Genomic DNA, 18,622 nt, shown 5'->3' with positions numbered 1-18,622 from the left:
TATGCCAGACCCCCATCTACTGGTGTAGGACCCTGGGCAGGTTTCCTCCACTCTCCCCACAGAGGCACCTCCTTGAAATAAAGGTGACAGAAACTCAGAGCAATCCTATACCACCAATGACTCAGATGCCTCAGAATGAAGGTTTGAGTCATTACACCAGGACAAGAACTCTCATTATCTCAGTAGTTAGCTGAGGACAAGGAGAACAAGAAATGAGTAGGGAAAAGTGAAGCAAAATCCCAGCTATTACTTGTTACCCAGTTTCTGAAAAGAGGGCTATTTCTTGCTTGTTTTCAGTATGATGAGCCTCAAACTTTAATGTACAATCAGTCACCTGGGGATCTTGTTTAGGATCTTAGGTATAATCAGTTTTGAGTGATGATAGTCCAATATATGACCTCATCAGCTGAGGAGAAGTGGGGATCATCTGAGGTGAAGATGAAGAAATGAAGGGCTTGATTATTAGCAACAATCCTTAATAGAGATGATGAGCGTGGGGTAGAGATAGACTCTATTAATCTAATTTCATCCTGCCTTCTTCCAAAAATGATTTCAATAAATTAGATGGGATTTTTAAAAGATTCAACAGGCCAGACCAACTAGAGGGGGAATACATTGGAGAAATAGAGAAGACTGCTGCAGAAATCTAGCTGAAAGATGACAAGAGTCTGACCATGCTATTGGAATCACAGAGATAAAGAAAAAGGGAGATAGCCTCATTCACCAGAGGGCAGAGAGCAGAAGCAAGAAGAACTACAATTCTGCTCCCTGTGGAAGGAAAACCACATTCACAGAAAGACAAACAAAATGAAAAGGCAGAGGACTTTGTATCAGATGAAGGAATAAGATAAAACCCCAGAAAAACAACTAAATGAAGTGGAGACAGACAACCTTCCAGAAAAAGAATTCAGAATAATGATAGTGAAGATGATCCAGGACCTCAGAAAAAGAATGGAGGCAAATATCGAGAAGATGCAAGAAATGCTAAACAAAGACCTAAAAGAATTAAAAAACAAACAAACAGAGATGAACAATACAATAATTGAAATGAAAAATACACTAGAAGGCATCAATAGCAGCATAACTGAGGCAAAAGAACGGATAAGCGACCTGGAAGAAAGAATGGTGGAATTCACTGCTGCAGAACAGAATAAAGAAAAAAAAATGAAAAGAAATGAAGACAGCCTAAGAGACCTCTGGGACAACATTAAACACAACAACATTTGCATTATAGGGGTCCCAGAAGGAGAGGAGAGAGAGAAAGGACCCGAGAAAATATTTGAAGAGATTATAGTCGAAAACTTCCCTAACATGGGAAAGGAAACAGCCACCCAAGTCCAGGAAGCACAGAGAGTCCCATACAGAATAAACCCAAGGAGAAACAAGCCGAGACACATAGTAATCAAATTGGCAAAAATTAAAGACAAAGAAAAATTATTGAAAGCAGCAAGGGAAAAATGACAAATAACATACAAGGGAACTCCCATAACATTAACAGCTGATTTCTCAGCAGAAACTCTACAAGCCAGAAGGGAGTGGCATGATATACTTCAAGTGATGAAAGGGAAGAACCTACAACCAAGATTACTCTACCCAGCAAGGATCTCATTCAGATTCGATGGAGAAATCAAAAGCTTTACAGAAAAGCAAAAGCTAAGAGAATTCAGCACCACCAAACCAGCTCTACAACATATGCTAAAGGAACTTCTCTAAGTGGGAAACACAAGAGAAGAAAAGGACCTACAAAAACAAACCCAAAACAATTAAGAAAATGGTCATAGGAACATATATATCGATAATTACCTTAAACGTGAATGGATTAAATGCTCCAACCAAAAGACACAGGCTTGCTGAATGGATACAAACACAAGACCCATATATATGCTGTCTACAAGAGACCCACTTCAGACCTAGGGACATATACAGACTGAAAGTGACAGGATGGAAAAAGATATTCCATGCAAATGGAAATCGAAAGAAAGCTGGAGTAGCAATACTCATATGAGATAAAATAGACTTTAAAATAAAGAATGTTACAGGAGACAAGGAAGGACACTACATAATGATCAAGGGATCCATCCAAGAAGAATATATAACAATTATAAATATATATGCACCCAACATAAGAGCACCTCAATACATAAGGCAACTGCTAACAGCTATAAAAGAGGAAATCGACAGTAACACAGTAATAGTGGGGGACTTCAACACCTCACTTATACCAATGGACAGATCATCCAAACAGAAAATTAATAAGGAAACACAAGCTTTAAATGACACAATAGACCAGGTAGATTTAATTGATATTTATAGGACATTCCACCCAAAAACAGATTACATTTTCTTCTCAAGCGTGCAGGGAACATTCTCCAGGATAGATCACATCTTGGATCACAAATCAAGCCTCAGTAAATTTAAGAAAACTGAAATCATATCAAGCATCTTTTCTGACCACAACGCTATGAGATTAGAAATGAATTACAGGGAAAAAAACGTAAAAAACACAAACACATGGAGGCTAAACAATACGTTACTAAATAACCAAGAGATCACTGAAGAAATCAAAGAGGAAATCAAAAAATACCTAGAGACAAATGACAATGAAAACATGACGATCCAAAACCTATGGGATGCAGCAAAAGCAGTTCTAAGAGGGAAGTTTATAGCTATACAAGCCTACCTCAAGAAACAAGAAAAATCTCAAATAAACAATCTAATGTTACACCTAAAGGAACTAGAGAAAGAAGAACAAACAAAACCCAAAGTTAGCAGAAGGAAAGAAATCATAAAGATCAGAGCAGAAATAAATGAAATAGAAACAAAGAAAACAACAGCAAACAACAATAAAACTAAAAGCTGGTTCTTTGAGAAGATAAACAGAATTGATAAACCATTAGCCAGACTCATCAAGAAAAAGAGGGAGAGGACTCAAATCAATAAAATTAGAAATGAAAAAGGAGAAGTTACAACAGACACTGCAGAAATACAAAGCATCCTAAGAGACTACTACAAGCAACTCTATGCCAATAAAATGGACAACCTGGAAGAAATGGACAAATTCTTAGAGAGGTATAACCTTCCAAGACTGAACCAGGAAGAAACAGAAAATATGAACAGACCAATCACAAGTAATGAAATTGAAACTGTGATTAAAAATCTTTCAACAAACAAAAGTCCAGGACCAGATGGCTTCACAGGTGAATTCTATCAAACATTTAGAGAAGAGCTAACACCCATCCTTCTCAAACTCTTCCAAAAAATTGCAGAGGAAGGAAAACTCCCAAACTCATTCTATGAGGCCACCATCACCCTGATACCAAAACCAGACAAAGATACTACAGAAAAAGAAAATTACAGACCAATATCACTGATGAATATAGATGCAAAAATCCTCAACAAAATACTAGCAAACAGAATCCAACAACACATTAAAAGGATCATACACCATGGACAAGTGGGATTTATCCCAAGGATGCAAGGATTCTTCAATATATGTAAATCAGTCAATGTGATAAACCATATTAACAAATTGAAGAATAAAAACCATATGATCATCTCAACAGATGCAGAAAAAGCTTTTGACAAAATTCAACACCCATTTATGATAAAAACTCTCCAGAAGGTGGGCATAGAGGGCACCTACCTCAACATAATAAAGGCCATATACCACAAACCCACAGCAAACATCATTCTCAATGGTGAAAAACTGAAAGCATTTCCTCTAAGATCAGGAACGAGACAAGTGGTCCACTCTCACCACTATTATTCAACATAGTTTTGGAAGTCCTAGCCACGGCAATCAGAGAAGAAAAAGAAATAAAAGGAATACAAATTGGAAAAGAAGTAAAACTGTCACTGTTTGCAGATGACGTGATACTATACATAGAGAATCCTAAAGATGCAGCAGAAAACTGCTAGAGCTAAGCAATGAATTTAGTAAAGTTGCAGGATACAAAATTAATGCACAGAAATCTCTTGCATTCCTATACACTAACAATGAAAGATCAAAAAGAGAAATTAAGGAAACTACCCCATTCACCATTGCAACGAAAAGAATAAAATACCTAGGAATAAATCTACCTAAGGAGGTAAAAGACTTGCACTCAGAAAACTATAAGACACTGATGAAAGAAATCAAAGATGCCACAAACAGATGGGAGAGATATACCATGTTCTTGGATTGCAAGAATCAATATTGTGAAAATGACTATACTACCCAAAGCAATCTACAGATTCAATGCAATCCCTATCAAATTACCAGTGGCATTTTTTACAGAACTAGAACAAAAAGTCTTAAAATTTGTATGGAGACACAAAAGACTGCAAGTAGCCAAAGCAGTCTTGAGGGAAAAAAACAGAGCTGGAGGAATCAGACTCCCTGACTTCAGACTATATTACAAAGCTACAGTCATCAAGACAATATGGTACTGGCACAAAAACAGAAATATAGGTCAATGGAACAGGATAGAAAGCCCAGAGATAAACCCATGCACCTATGGTCAACTAATCTATGACAAAGGAGGTGAGGATATACAGTGGAGAAAAGACAGTCTCTTCAATAAGTGGTGCTGGGAAAACTGGACAGCTACATGTAAAAGAATGAAATTAGATCACTCCCTAACACCATACACAAAAATAAACTCAAAATGGATTCGAGACCTAAATGTAAGACCGGACACTAGAAAACTCTTAGAGGAAAACATAGGAAGAACACTCTTTGACATAAATCACAGCAAGATCTTTTTTGATCTGCCTCCTAGAGTTATGGAAATAAAACCAAAAATAAACAAATGGGACCTAATGAAATTTAAAAGCTTTTGCAAAGCAAAGGAAACTACAAACAAAAAGACAACCCTCAGAATGGGAGAAAATATTGGCAAACAAATCAACGGAGAAAGGATGAATCTCCAAAATATATGAACAGCTCATGCAGCTCAATATTAAAAACCAAACAACCCAATCCAAAAATGGGCAGAAGACCTAAATAGACATTTCTCCAAAGAAGACATACAGATGGCCAAGAAGCACATGAAAAGCTGCTCAACATCATTAATTATTAGAGAAATGCAAATCAAAACTACAATGAGGTATCACCTCACAGCAGTCAGAATGGCCATCATCAAAAAATCTACAAACAATAAATGCTGGAGAGGCTGTGGAGAAAAGGAACCCTCTTGCACTGTTTGTGGGAATGTAAATTGATACAGCCACTACAGAGAACAGTATGGAGGTTCCCTAAAAAACTAAAAATAGAATTGCCATATGACCCAGCAATCCCACTACTGGGCATATACCCAGAGAAAACCATAATTCAAAAAGACACATGCACCCCAATATTCACTGCAGCAGTATTTACAATAGCCAGGTCATGGAAGCAACCTAAATGCCCATTGACAGGCGAATGGATAAAGAAGATGTGGTACATATATACAATGGAGTATTACTCAGCCATGAAAAGGAACGAAACTAGGTCATTAGTAGAGACGTGGATGGATCTAGAGACTGTCACACGGAGTGAACTCAGTCAGAAAGAGAAAAACAAATATCGTATATTAACGCATACACGTGGAACCTAGAAAAATGGTACAGATGAACCAGTTTGCAGGGCAGAAATAGAGACACAGATGTAGAGAACAAACGTATGGACACCAAGGGGGGAAAGCGGCGGGGGTGGTGGTGGTGGTTTGATGAATTGGGAGATTGGGATTGACATATACACACTAATATGTATAAAATAGATAACTAATAAGAAGCTGCTGTATAAAAAATAAATAAAATTCAAAACTTCAAAAAAAAAAAGAAAGAAAAAGGGAGATCTGGGGTATATGGTTGGTAAAAATTGCCTGAGATCAGAGAAGAGTCAGATTTTGCCAAGGTTTCTAGGGATAAAAGAATGATGGCACTGTTAACGGAAATGGGGGAACTGAGATACAATACCAGAGAAATGGGTGAAAACAACAATTTTGAACCAGAGCTGAAATTTGGGCTTCCAAGAGATACACAGGTAGGAGTGAGAATTAGTTAGGAAAATCTGTAGGTGCTCACCAAACCAGAGACAAGGAGGAGCTGCAGGCCCTGGGTTCTTCTGAAAGACAGCTCAGTGACGGAAAAGAAACAAAGAAATAGAAAACTCAGAGGGACTTCCCTCGTGGCCTAGTGGATAAGACTCCACGCTCCCAATGCAGGGGGCCTGGGTTCGATCCCTGGTCAGGGAACTAGATCTCACGTGCATGCCGCAACTAAGAGTTTGCATGCCACAACTAAGGGGCCCGCGTGCCGCAACTAAGGCCTGGCACAACCAAAAAAAAAAGCTCAGAGATGCAAGAGGAAAAGCAGAAATACAATGTCAAAGAAGCCAAGGAAGAAGACCGAGTTACATGGAAGGGGAGGGAAACTGTCAAATGCTGAAGCAGAAAAGAGGAGGAGGAGGAGGAGGAGGACTAAGAAAGGGCCATTAGTGGGAATTCCCTGGCAGGCCAGTAATTAGGACTCCACGCTCTCACTGCTGGGGGCCTGGGTTCAATCCCTGGTGCAGGAACTAAGATCCCGCAAGCTGTGCGGCATGGCCAAAAAATGAAAAAAAAAAGCGGGGGGGCATTATCTTTTTTAAAAAAAATAAATTTATTTATTTATTTAATTATTATTTTTTTAAATCTCTGGTTGGGTTGGGTTTTCATTGCTGCACACAGGCTTTCTCTAGTTGCGGCGAGCGGGGGCTACTCTTCTTTGCGATATGCGGGCTTCTCATCGTGGTGGCTTCTCTTGCTGCGTAACACGGGCTCTACGCACGCGGGCTTCAGTAGTTGTGGCATGCGGGCTCAGTAGTTGTGGCTCACGGGCTCTAGAGTGCAGGCTCAGTAGTTGTGGCACACGGGCTTAGTTGCTCCACAGCATGTGGGATCTTCCCGGACCAGGGATCGAACCCGCGTCCCCTGCATTGGCAGGAGGATTCTTAATCACTGCACCACCAGCGAAGACCAGGCCATTGTCTTTTGACAGGGAAAGTCAATGGCATTAAAATCTAGAAAAAATAAGATTCAGTACTCCATGCTAAAAAGCCCATGACTATGACTTATTAAACATCTAGAAAATGACATTTCTGAATTTAAGTGCAAGCAAAAATGACCAAGAGAGGCACCAGTGTTCTTTGATACTCAGAGTCAGCACTGAGAGGGCCTTTAAAGATCATCAAGGTTACTGACTTTTAATTATTGCACCAAAACCCTGATTCTTCTAGTCATGGAAAGAGCGCATCAGATGTGGACTCTAGACCTAGGTGGGCCCCTACCTAGCTGAGTGGCACTGGGCAAAGCATTTCCCCTTTCTGGACCTCAGTTTCCCCATCTGTCAAGAGAAGAGGCTGGGCAGGATGACATTTTAGGCCACTGATAGGACTGACATTCTGTGACCCAAAAGCTCCCTGTAAATGTAGTACTTTACGTATTCCCCAGGGTAAGCACTCCCCTATCCTCTGCTTCATAGGGCTCTTACTATAATCCTAAGAGGTCACCCAGTTATCAATCTAATGAGGTTCATCGACTAGCTGAAGGTCACTCGGCAAATCAGTGGGAGGGTGCACTTGGCCTGATTCCAGGGACATGAGGGTCTCAGGCTTTTATCTCACTCTACACTGTTTATTTAGTCAGGAAAAGCTCACTGAGATTTCCAGTGCTTAAAAACATTGTTTTGCTACTTTAAAAAGACAATAAGGGACTATACATAGTATTGGCTTTCTAAACTACACGCTGTCTTATTTTGTAGCTTTTCCCTATGACCCAGGTAATTTGTGTGGCCTTCATCATGCTTTGCCAGAATGTACTGACACCCGGCCACTAGTTTGTATTCTAAGGGCAGAATCAGTCACTTTTGGTTTCGGCAAGATTGTAGGCAGATAACAAAATGAAGGCAGCAAACGAGGGAGGCACACTAAGGAGACTGAGCTGGAAGGGGTCAGCTGGAGCTGGTGCTGAAGCAGTTAGGACTGGAAAGCTGCAGGAAGTGGCAAGAGGACTGGCTGGGAAAGTAGACAGTGGTGTTCCTACAGCAAGCTGACTCACGTCCTCTCTTCTTACCTATAAACCCCTGGCTAAATGATTATTACAGCACTTTACAATTTAGGTTAAAGACCTACCATCTCATTGGATTATCACAATGGCACTGTGAGGTAAAACACGGGGGCACTGCATCATTCTATTGCAGAGATGAGGAAACTGAGGCTTAAAGAGGTGAAATGGACCGACCAAAAAACACAACTAATAAATGCAACGGCTCGAACCAAAACCCAATTTTCTTCTGATCCCAAATGTTTATTACTCTATGCCCTGTACCACAGTTCCTCCCAGGTTATCACAGATGGAAAGACCTGGAGGTAAAAAGGAGAGAAATTCAGCTGATTGCCTCACTGCGCCCATCCCACGCTAAGGACCCCTTTATCTCTGGTCCTCAGTTACACTGTGCAGTTAGGATCTGGCCACAGGCTCTAGGATTAAACCTTAATATGAAGTTAATAACAAGAAAGCCCAGATTTGGAACTGGAGTCTGCCTTCACCCATTAATTCAATTGAGTGGGGGAGATTAAGCCTATAAACAAATCACTACAGTTTGAAGCAGGATAAACATGAGCCTATGAATTGGACAAACTCTAAGGCATTTTCTCAACCTCAGCACCACTGATATTTTGGGCCAGATAATTCTTTGCTGTGGGGCTGTCCTGGGTTGAATGTTTAGTAGCATTCCTGGCCTCCACCCACTGAATACTAGCAGCACCCTCCTCCAACAGTTGTGACAACCAAAAATATCTCCAGGTATTGCCAAATGTCCTCTGGGGGGCAAAATCACCCCCAGCTGAGAACCACTGCTCTAAGGGTTACAGGGGTTTAGAGCAAAGGTCACTTAATGCAGGTTGTGGTGCTGAGAAAAAGTTTCATGGAGGAGGTAATATTTGAACTGGACCTTGAAGAATAGATACCATTCCTATAGGTCAGGATGAGAGAATAAAAGAAGGAATGCCAGAAAGGGAGGAGAACGAAAAAGCAAGATGATGAGAAAGCACCGCTGGAAAACGTTCCAGTTTGGCAAGAGCAGAAGCTTGCTGTTGGTAATAGGTGATAAAGCTAAAAATGTCCATTGGAGTCATGTCACAGATAGCCATCCATCAACTAACAGTTACAAGATACACACGCATAATGAAATAGCCAACAATACAAGATACTACACAGATGTTTAACAGTATACAAGTCAAACCAGTGGTATTTCCATGTGTCCCACCTACGCAGGAGGACAGAATGTTGCCTGAGTATCATGTCTTACATTGCATCTAGTGTTCACTACGTTTAGTCAGAGTTAAACGAAGCTCGGAACCAGTGCAGAAGTGGGAGAAATAACTAAGGACTGGGATGGTCAGGAGTTTCCCAAAGGAGTTAAGAGTGGTGGGCCTTGAATGGATATGTTCTAGATAGCTGGAAGGGAGGAGAGGACATTCCAGGTGAGGACATTTGAGCTGGGAAAGAAACAAATGTACACAACATATCCAAGAGACACCAGGAAGAACAATGTAGTTGGGAAAGAAGACAAGGCTGGTCAGAACACAGAGCACATGAATCAAACATCACTGGACACTGAGGGTTCCTGAGGAACAAAATGACACCGTTGTTTAAAACGTGGCATCTTGTCCAGCAGTTCTCTTAGCTACATATTAGAAAGACCTGGGGAGCTTTGAAGAACGTCAATACCCAGGCCTCAACCCTAAGGATCCAATTTAATCGGGCTAAGACAGGGCCCAGGTATTGTTTTTAAAGCTCCACAGGTGATTCTTACACGCAGCTAGAACTGAGAACCACTGGTCTACAGTCATGCTGTCATTTTCAGATGAGAAAAGAGGCCTAGAAATTTAAGTGGTCTGCCAAAATTCACATAGTCGGCTGGGCGTAGGGTTGGGACTGGCATCTGGACTCCTGTTCCAGGCTCTGAAAGATACCACAGAGTCCTGGGCTAAATTCCATACTTCAGTCTTTAAGAGGCACAATCTGATGACTTGCCTCTCAAGTTTTGCCAGGGTTAAGGCCTGAATTAATCATATCATAAAACTATTGACTTAAGCATCCTCTCAAGTGTCTAGGGTAATGGATGTTGATTTCATTGCTGTCTCCTGAGGGCCCTTAGGAAAGGAAAGGGTCTCAGGAGACTCCCCAGAAAGCCAGATAAACAAGCCAAACCCCCAGCTCCGTGGAAGAAACAATGACTTTTTAAAATACAGCTCACTGACCTTTTGCACCACATAAAGGAAAGTCTGGGTTACTCTTCACCGGGAAAATACTTTCAGAGATGCTATGCCATAAGCAGAGGTGGGGGATGGGGAGAGAGATCAAAGGCAGCTGCTGAAGCATGCCCACAGACCCTCATTTTAACAGTAAATCTCTCTACAGTCCTCAGCCCTGGATAAGGGCTGTCCACGCACCTTGTGTTTTTCTAAAAGGAAAAGAGCAGCACCCCTCACAACAGGCCCGCCTTCCTGTTGTGTCACTCCTGGATTCTGGCAGCAGGTGGTAAACGGGAGGTCTGCAGAGATTGCCAAGCTGGGAATCTGAGTCTGCTTGTATAACCATTCTATTCATCCCAGGGTACTGGTACAGATAGCTATTAGAACAAAGCAACACACATCTAGGGGAGTTCTTGTTAATCCCAGACACCCATCAATCAGCTGAAGCTCTAACAAGGGGGTCATACTAAAGTCACTCTAGAAGCAGAAGCACTGACCTCTGTCTCCAACTCTTGACACCAGGAAAGCTACTGCTGGCAAGGCTCTGGTACGTGCTCTTGGGATGGGTTCCAAGTTCCCACCAGCTATAAGATAGAATCCCTGAAAACAATCTGTTCTTTAAGACAACGTGAGTGGAGGTAAAGGACAAATAAGAGCCCTAAGAGGCAATACTTAATACTCATACTAACTTGATGCTCATAATATATTGATCACTGACTCTATGCCAGATACCAGAATAAGCAGTTTTATCCATTATTTCATTTTATTTCCCGACACACTTATAAGACAGTACTGTAATCTCCCCATTTTACAGATGAAGAAACTGAGGCTTGGAGAGGTTTTGTAATATGCCAAAGGTCACACAGCTAGCAAGTGGCAGAATAAGGCTCTGAACCTGAGCAGCCTGCAGCTAGAGCTTGGGCAGGCCTCTATAAACAACTTTTCCACTTGATGCCAACTGACCATTAATTCTTCTACTTATCTTTTTCAGGTTTGGCTACTGGAGTCTACCAGGATCTTAATGATCCAAGAATTTTGAAAACTGAGAAGCATCAAAGTTTAGGTATTATTATTATCATCATCATTATTACTTCAATGAATAGGAGAGACCTACACCAATCTGGAGGTATTTGAAAAGCAATTACCCTGTGGACTGTCTAATCACCCAAAGTTACACCTTAGTCAACACCCTGGTTAAAAACCTGGGTCCCAGAAAGCCTGGTCCCCAGAGCTTTCTCAACTACAGGGATAAAGAGATAATAGCCTGATTCCTCCCTTCTCCTTTCTCTGCCAATTATTAGGTTTCAAATTAAATGGTTTTAGAGCTAAGAAATCTCACAATTTCAAAAAGCATTCATTTTTATCCTTAAGTTGAAAGTTCAGGCTTAAAAGTATAGAAGCACTGTAAGGATAAAACTGTCATTTTTTTTTTAATATAAATTTTTATTTATTTATTTATTTTTGGCTGTGTTGGGTGTTTGTTGCTGCACGCAGGCTTTCTCTAGTTGCGGTGAGCGGGGGCTGCTCTTCCTTGCTGTGCGCGGGTTTCTCATTGCAGTGGCTTCTCTTGCTGCAGAGCACGGGCTCTAGGCACACAGGCTTCAGTAGTTGTGGCACGTGGGCTCAGCAGTTGTGGCTCACGGGCTCTAGAGCACAGGCTCAGTAGCTGTGGCGCTCAGGCTCAGTTGCTCTGCAGCATGTGGGATCCTCCCGGACGAGGGTTCGAACCCGTGTCCCCTGCACTGGCAGGCGGACTCCCAACCACTGCGCCACCAGGGAAGCCCAAAAACTGTCATTTTTAATAAACAACTGTGTCTCTTTTGAAAGCAAATGGTATTTCTGGAAAGATTATCATATGACAACTACCAATTAAATGAAAAGCTGACATGACTTCTCTTATCATTAGAAAAGGGAAGCAAGTTTTTATGAGCTAAATTTTCCTTATCCTGATACGAGTTTTTGGGCCCTCACACTCACAAACATAACTGGCTCCAAACCTGAAACAGCATTACCTTTAAAAAGATACTGCAAAATTTACAACAACCAAAAAAACCTTAAAATAATTAGTAATAAAATCAAGTATGAAGAGTGGCTGTATCAGAAATTTATATTTGGTCAATTGAAAACTCAAACTGTAGACTGTGGGCATTTTTAGGTGGTAAAGGGATTACAATCAAATGATATAGCTAAACCCCTCTACCAGGGAAATTAATTTTAATTTTCTATATTAAATCTCTGAAGAATATAAAAAGTAGCACCTCCAAACAAAAAGTGGGGGAGAAGGGACTTCCCTGGTGGTCCAGTGGTTAAAACTCTGTGCTCCCAATGCAGGGGGCCTGGATTTGATCCCTGGTCAGGGAATTAGATCCCACATGCATGCCGCAACTAAGAGCCCGCATGCCTCAACTAAAAAGATCCCGCATGCCACAACTAAGACCCAGTGCAGCTAAATAGATAGATAGATAAATATTTATAAATACATTAGAATTAGCACTGTAATTGAAGAAAAAAAGAGTTTCATTTACCAAAGAAAGCCCTGGTAAATACTCATACTAAATCTAGTTAAGTTTTTGCGTGCTATTTTCAAGCAGTCTCTTAAAAAAAGAAAAAAGTGGGACTGGGGGGATGGTTTAAAAAGGTCTTTCAGAATAGATGACTGGACATCCAGTTCTGCAGTAAATCCAAATGTTATCAATCTTTGGACTTGAAAGTCCTTGATACACCCCTTCTTTTCATCATCTCTATTCAGGCTTGTCAATTTTTCTTCCAGAATCTCCCATTTGCCCTTTCCTTTTCTTTCTGACTGTCCTCACTTCTTGCCTGGATTTGCTCATTCATTCATCATTTACCAAGTGCTTATTATCTGCCACGCACAGAGCTAGACCCTTGTCCTTGAGCTTAGGAAGCTCACCTGATACTCAGTAGAGCTGCAATCTACCCATCTCGATCATCAGACTGCAAGCTTTACCAAAGGCTTTGTATTTCCAGAACCAGCAGCAACTGGCATACAGCAGACACTCTAAAAATGTTTGTTGTATGACACTAGATTACTTTAGCAAGCTCTTTTTTTAATCCATAAATATTTTAGTGTATATCTTCAAAAAGCACTCTTACTTTTCTTCCCTTTTTAAAATACAAAAGCTATATGTGCACAATGCAAAAACAGTATTGAAAGGTATGGAGTGAAAAGTGAATTCTCCAACCTCCTAAATCCCACTCCCAGAAATGACTACTATTACAATCTGGACTGTATCTTTCCAGAACTTTCCTATGCTGGTATATAACACACACACACACACACACACTCTTACACTTTTTTGGAACAAGTTCTTTGACAGTTTCTGACTCTAGCTTCTCCACCTTCTAATCCAGCTCAAGTTCTCAAAGTGCTGTGCCTGGATGAGAAGCATCAGCATCATCTGGGAACTTGTTAGCAATACAAATTCTCAGGCCCCACTCCAGACCTACTGAATCAGAATCTCTGGAGGTGGGGACCCCACAATCTGTGTTTTAATTAACTCTCCAGGTAATTCAGATGCACACTAATGGTTGAGAACCACTTCTCTAACAGTCAAGCCACCTTGGTCAAGCCGGTTTTTTTTTTTTTTTTTGGCTGCGTTGGGTCTTCGTTGCTGTGCGCGGGCTTTCTCTAGTTGCGGTGAGCGAGGGCTACTCTTCATTGTGGTGCTCGGGCTTCTCATTGCGGTGGCTTCTCTTGTTGCAGAGCATGGGCTCTAGGCACATGGGCTTCAGTAGTTGTGGCTCACAGGCTCAGCAGTTGTGGCTCACAGGCTCTAGAGCGCAAGCTCAGTAGCTGTGGCACACGGGCTTAGTTGCTCCGCGGCATGTGGGATCTTCCCGGACCAGGGCTCGAACCCGTGTCCCCTGCATTGGCAGGCGGATTCTTAACCACTGCGCCACCAGGGAAGCCCCAAGCCGTTTTTTTTTTTTTTTATTGTTCCCTAAACATTATATTGTCAGGCATTGTAACCTTGTTTTGGTTTTACCACCCTACTTCAAAACGCATTTCTTGTCCTTTTGATTAATTCTGATCATACCAATCTGTCAAAGCCCAGAAAGTCCTCGATCCTCCCCAAAGTGCTCTCAGTACCACAGCTCTTACTGATCCCTCTTGCTCCTCCCCCTCCTATGACATACCTAGTTTCCGTACCATACAATTTCACAATTAGGTACGCACTGTCTCCAATGATACAGAACAGTTCTTTACTTTTCCCTTGAAGACATGAATCATATTTTTGCCACCTCTTCCTCACCTCTGTTCTAAGCACAAATTTTAATAAAGTTGCTGGTCTTTAAGGATAAATTCACCGAGAGAAATACTGATAAACTTTTTTTTTTTTTTAATTTGGGTTTATTTATTTATTTATTTATTTATTTACTTATGGCTGTGTTGGGTCTTCGTTTCCGTGCGAGGGCTTTCTCTAGTTGTGGCAAGCGGGGGCCACTCTTCATCGCGGTGCACGGGCCTCTCACCATCGCGGCTTCTCTTGTTGCGGAGCACAGGCTCCAGACGCACAGGCTCAGTAATTGTGGCTTACGGGCCCAGCTGCTCCGCGGCATGTGGGATCTTCCCAGATCAGGGCTCGAACCCGTGTCCCCTGCATTGGCAGGCAGATTCTCAACCACTGTGCCACCAGGGAAGCCCTGATAAACTTTTAATGGATAAAAAGTCTACATTCATGTTGTAGCACCAGTTCTGCAACCTTGGACAAGCTCACTTCTCAGGATGAAGTCTGTAAAAGCAAGACAGCTGGACTCAATGACCTAACACTTCCTTTCAGCCTTGAGCAATGTATGACTTTATGAAATGTCTCACGTTGGAATATCTTATTCCATTATACTTGAGTATACCATCATACTCCTATTGCTTTGCTCGTAAGCTCTGAACAAGAACTATGAGAATCTCCCACCATACCCAGCACCCCATGCCTTATGCATAACAGCTCAATCTATTTGCAGAAGATTATTTGGAAAAATTATTTTAGAAGTTTCATTTAAGTAGAGAACCTATGCACAGATCTACTGCCTCCCAAAGGGCCCTTTCAAATATTTATTGTTATAAATACTATGAAATGATTTATGGTAAAAATTGTGATTACTCTGATAACACTGGGGCAGTCAGCCATGTAAGGCAAAAGAATGTAAAAATGAATCTTACATGTATTTAGGAATAGACTAAAAAGCTATAAGCCTCAGGTTACCTTAGTGCAACATGCAAATTAGAACAGTCCTGTACACTTAGGTGACATATACCAACTCCACTCTTGGGCATAAACAGGCTTCTTGACGTAGGGCCTTTTTCTGCAAATTTTCAGACACAACAGGGTGACCAGAAGTTGAAACTAAAGAGAAGGACAGCTAAGAGAAATTGAAGGGCAAGAAGGAGGAACAGAAGGGCAGCAGGAAAACGTCACCTTTAAGTAATGAAAAGGAGCAATGGAAATTCAGAGTCTTTACCAAGGACCTACTATGAGTCAGTCACTTGGGGCTGCAAAGATGGTCCCTGACCTCAAGGGGCTAACAGTCCAAAGGGTAAGACTGAAGCCTCTACCCTATCTATCTACCTACCTATCTACACACACACATATATACGTATGTATGTGTGTGTAATTCTAATTGGGAAAATCAAGCAAGGAAGGCTTCACAGAAAAGGTGGTAAGTTAATGGAGTTTTGAAGTGTGTAGGAGGGTTTGCTAAGGAAGAAAAACAAAAAGTTTGAGCTAGTTATTTTGGGGAAGAAACATTCACATATTTTTACAGCCGTTCCTTTGGGACTTTAAATCGGTGAGGCTTCTTAGATCCAACACTACTTTGTCAATGCTCTCTTATTACTTCATCTTAAATGAGATGTTCAAGCCCAGCACTGGAATAGAGCCAGAAAGCCCCAGGATAAGGGGAATGCTCGCCAGATTCGCTCTGTCACCTCCAAATTCAACCAGCCCAGCTATCCCAGTCTTGCCCTCCTGGCAGCCAGAAAAGGAAGGCTAATAATATCCTCTGGGGACAAAATCTGGACTGAGGCAGACAAGGCTTACCCCTGCTCTGCCAGTAAGCCACCTTGAGAGCGTCCCTGCCTCCTAAGCCTAGTTTATCTGTGACAGGGAGGCCAGCTCTGCAGAAAAAAAGCTGCATGAAAAGGAAGGAGGACGCATCCGATGGCGAAGCGCTGAGATACTGAGATAATCTTAAAATGTTTGGCAGGAGCCCTGGCACACAGCAAGCGCTGGATGAACGTGAGCTCTTAATTAATAACATTACTATTACCATTATTACAGTAATACCTCAATTGTACTCCAACAACAAGAAAATGCTGTTTTTGCAGCCTACTTTTATGACGTCGAAGAAGCAACTCCAGAGATCAAAGTGTATTTGATTTTTTTTAAAGGGACAAGATCAAATTCCAACCGCACTAGCCTGACAGCCCCAGACCCTGAATTCAAGAGCCATTCCAGCCTCTCGTCTGGCGCGTGACCTTGGGCACGGCACTTCACCGCTCTGTGCCTCAGTTTCCTTATCTGTAAAGTGGGGCTAAGAAGCCCCTCCCTCGCATGGTCGTCGCGGGGTCCAGCCAGAGGGTACTCTTTGCGGCACCGGCACCCCACGGGTGCAAGGCGAGCTCCCGGCCCATATTCGAGGCCCCCCGCCGGGCGGACGGGGCAGACGAATGCCCGACCCTGAGGCCCACCGAGCTCCGCCGCCTGCAGAGCAGGAGCGGGAAAGGGGGTCGCGCCCGCGGTGGGTCCCTGAGGCTGAGCTGTTGGGCACCCAGAAGCTCGGCCGCTGCCGCCTGCACGCTGTCGCTGCCGGGTTCGCCCTGGGCCCCGCCGCCCAGGTGGGTAGCGGCCGAGGGAGGCCGGGCTGCCCCCGGGTCCCCAGGCGAGGAGCGCGGAGGGCGCCCGGACACCTAGACGAGGCTGGCAGCGCTGACCCGGTGCCCGGCCGCACTGGGGTGATGGGGAAGGAGAAGGCAAGAGGAGGGACGACCCCGCATGCAGTACGGCGCGCCACCCCCCCCGCCAGCCGGGCTGAGGCGCTCACACTCACCCGAAGCTCCGGCACCCGCCGTCAGCACAGCAACCGCGGCGGCGGGAGTGGGGCGGGGGGAGGCTCTGCGCCCGCGCAGGCGCGCTGAGGAGGCCAGGCGGCGCATATGCGCTGTGCCCGCCCGCCCGCCCGGGGACCTACGGAGAAGATGGTGGCTGAGCTGGCGCCATTTTCCGTGTACAGTAGTTTGCCTCATTATTCGTGGTTTCAGTCCCCCCCTGGCCGACTCTGCTCTGAAGCTACTGAATGGAAAATAAGTAAATAATTCGTAAGTTTTTAATTGCTGTGCTGTCCTGAGTAGTGTGTCGAAATCTCTTGTCCTGCTCCCTCCCACTGGGGAAGTGAATAATTCCTTTATCCAGCATATCCACGCTGTATATGCTACCTGCCCCCTTAATCATTTAGTGACGGTCTCTCATCAGATGGATTGTATGCATATGGCAGTGTTTGTGTTCAAGTAACCCTTACCTTACTTAATAATGGCCCCAAAGTGCAAGAGTAGTATGGCTAGTGATGTGGATAAGTGAAAGAGAAGACATAAGGGGCTTCCTTTAGGTGAAAGTTCTCAACTTAATAAGGAAAGAAGAAAAACGGTATGCTGAGGTTACTAAGATGTACAGCAAGAATGAATTTTCTGTGAAACTGCAGGAAAAAAATTTGTGCTAGCTTTGCTGTCGCACCTCAAACTGCTAAAGTTAGGGCCACAGTGCATAAAAAGTGCTTAATTGAGAGTGAAAAGGCATTAAATTTGTGGAAGACACGAACAAAATACATATTCTGTTGACAACAACGTGTTGCCCCAGAAAGCACTGAGCCTGCTGTCAAACCCAGGTTCATGTGTCTGACACCCAGTGAGGCCAAACAAACCTAAAACGCTGGAGCTCGGAGCAGACAAAGATCCATTGCAGGGCCAAGCAAGGAACAATCGACCGGTGCTCAAAAGACCCAAACTCCCTGATGTCTTTCAAGGAAGGAATTTTAAAGGCAACATTTGGGGTGAGGGCTGCAGGGTGCATAACTTTCTTCTGATAGCCTATATAAAGACTTCAGCAAGGGATCCTCTGAAGGGAGTGACACCAAGACATTTACTGCAAATAAGGGATTGTTACACAGATTCAGGAATATTTTGGACTGAAAATAGAAAAATTACTGGAGAGACTGAGTCTGCCAATGAAGAAGTGATACCAAGCAGGACCCTGTGGGGCTCCTGGGCACAAAAACCTTTCTGTGTCCCCTATATCTTTTCTTCTTTTTTTTTGGTCACACTGCTCGGCTTGCAGGGATCTTAGTTCCCCAACC

At 42.9% G+C, this 18,622-nt stretch overlaps 1 protein-coding gene across 3 annotated transcripts in view; it reads right to left on the bottom strand.

Annotated features, from left to right (window-relative positions):
* NDRG3 (NDRG family member 3) overlaps positions 1 to 17,370 on the bottom strand; it is an 83,399-nt gene extending 66,029 nt beyond the window's left edge. For 2 of the 3 annotated variants that reach the window (XM_068565375.1, XM_068565377.1), the window contains exon 1: positions 17,324 to 17,370. The gene's annotated coding sequence lies outside the window, so the exon portion shown is untranslated. Of the gene's footprint in view, positions 1 to 10,755; positions 10,780 to 17,323 lie in introns of those variants that run through there. The other variant, XM_068565376.1, reaches the window with a different exon arrangement.
* Positions 17,371 to 18,622: the final 1,252 nt, after the last annotated feature.

Source organism: Eschrichtius robustus, chromosome 16 (assembly GCF_028021215.1).
Source record: "Eschrichtius robustus isolate mEscRob2 chromosome 16, mEscRob2.pri, whole genome shotgun sequence".
Classification (NCBI taxonomy): Eukaryota; Metazoa; Chordata; class Mammalia; order Artiodactyla; family Eschrichtiidae; genus Eschrichtius; species Eschrichtius robustus.
This window is presented reverse-complemented; position numbering and strand designations above follow the sequence as displayed.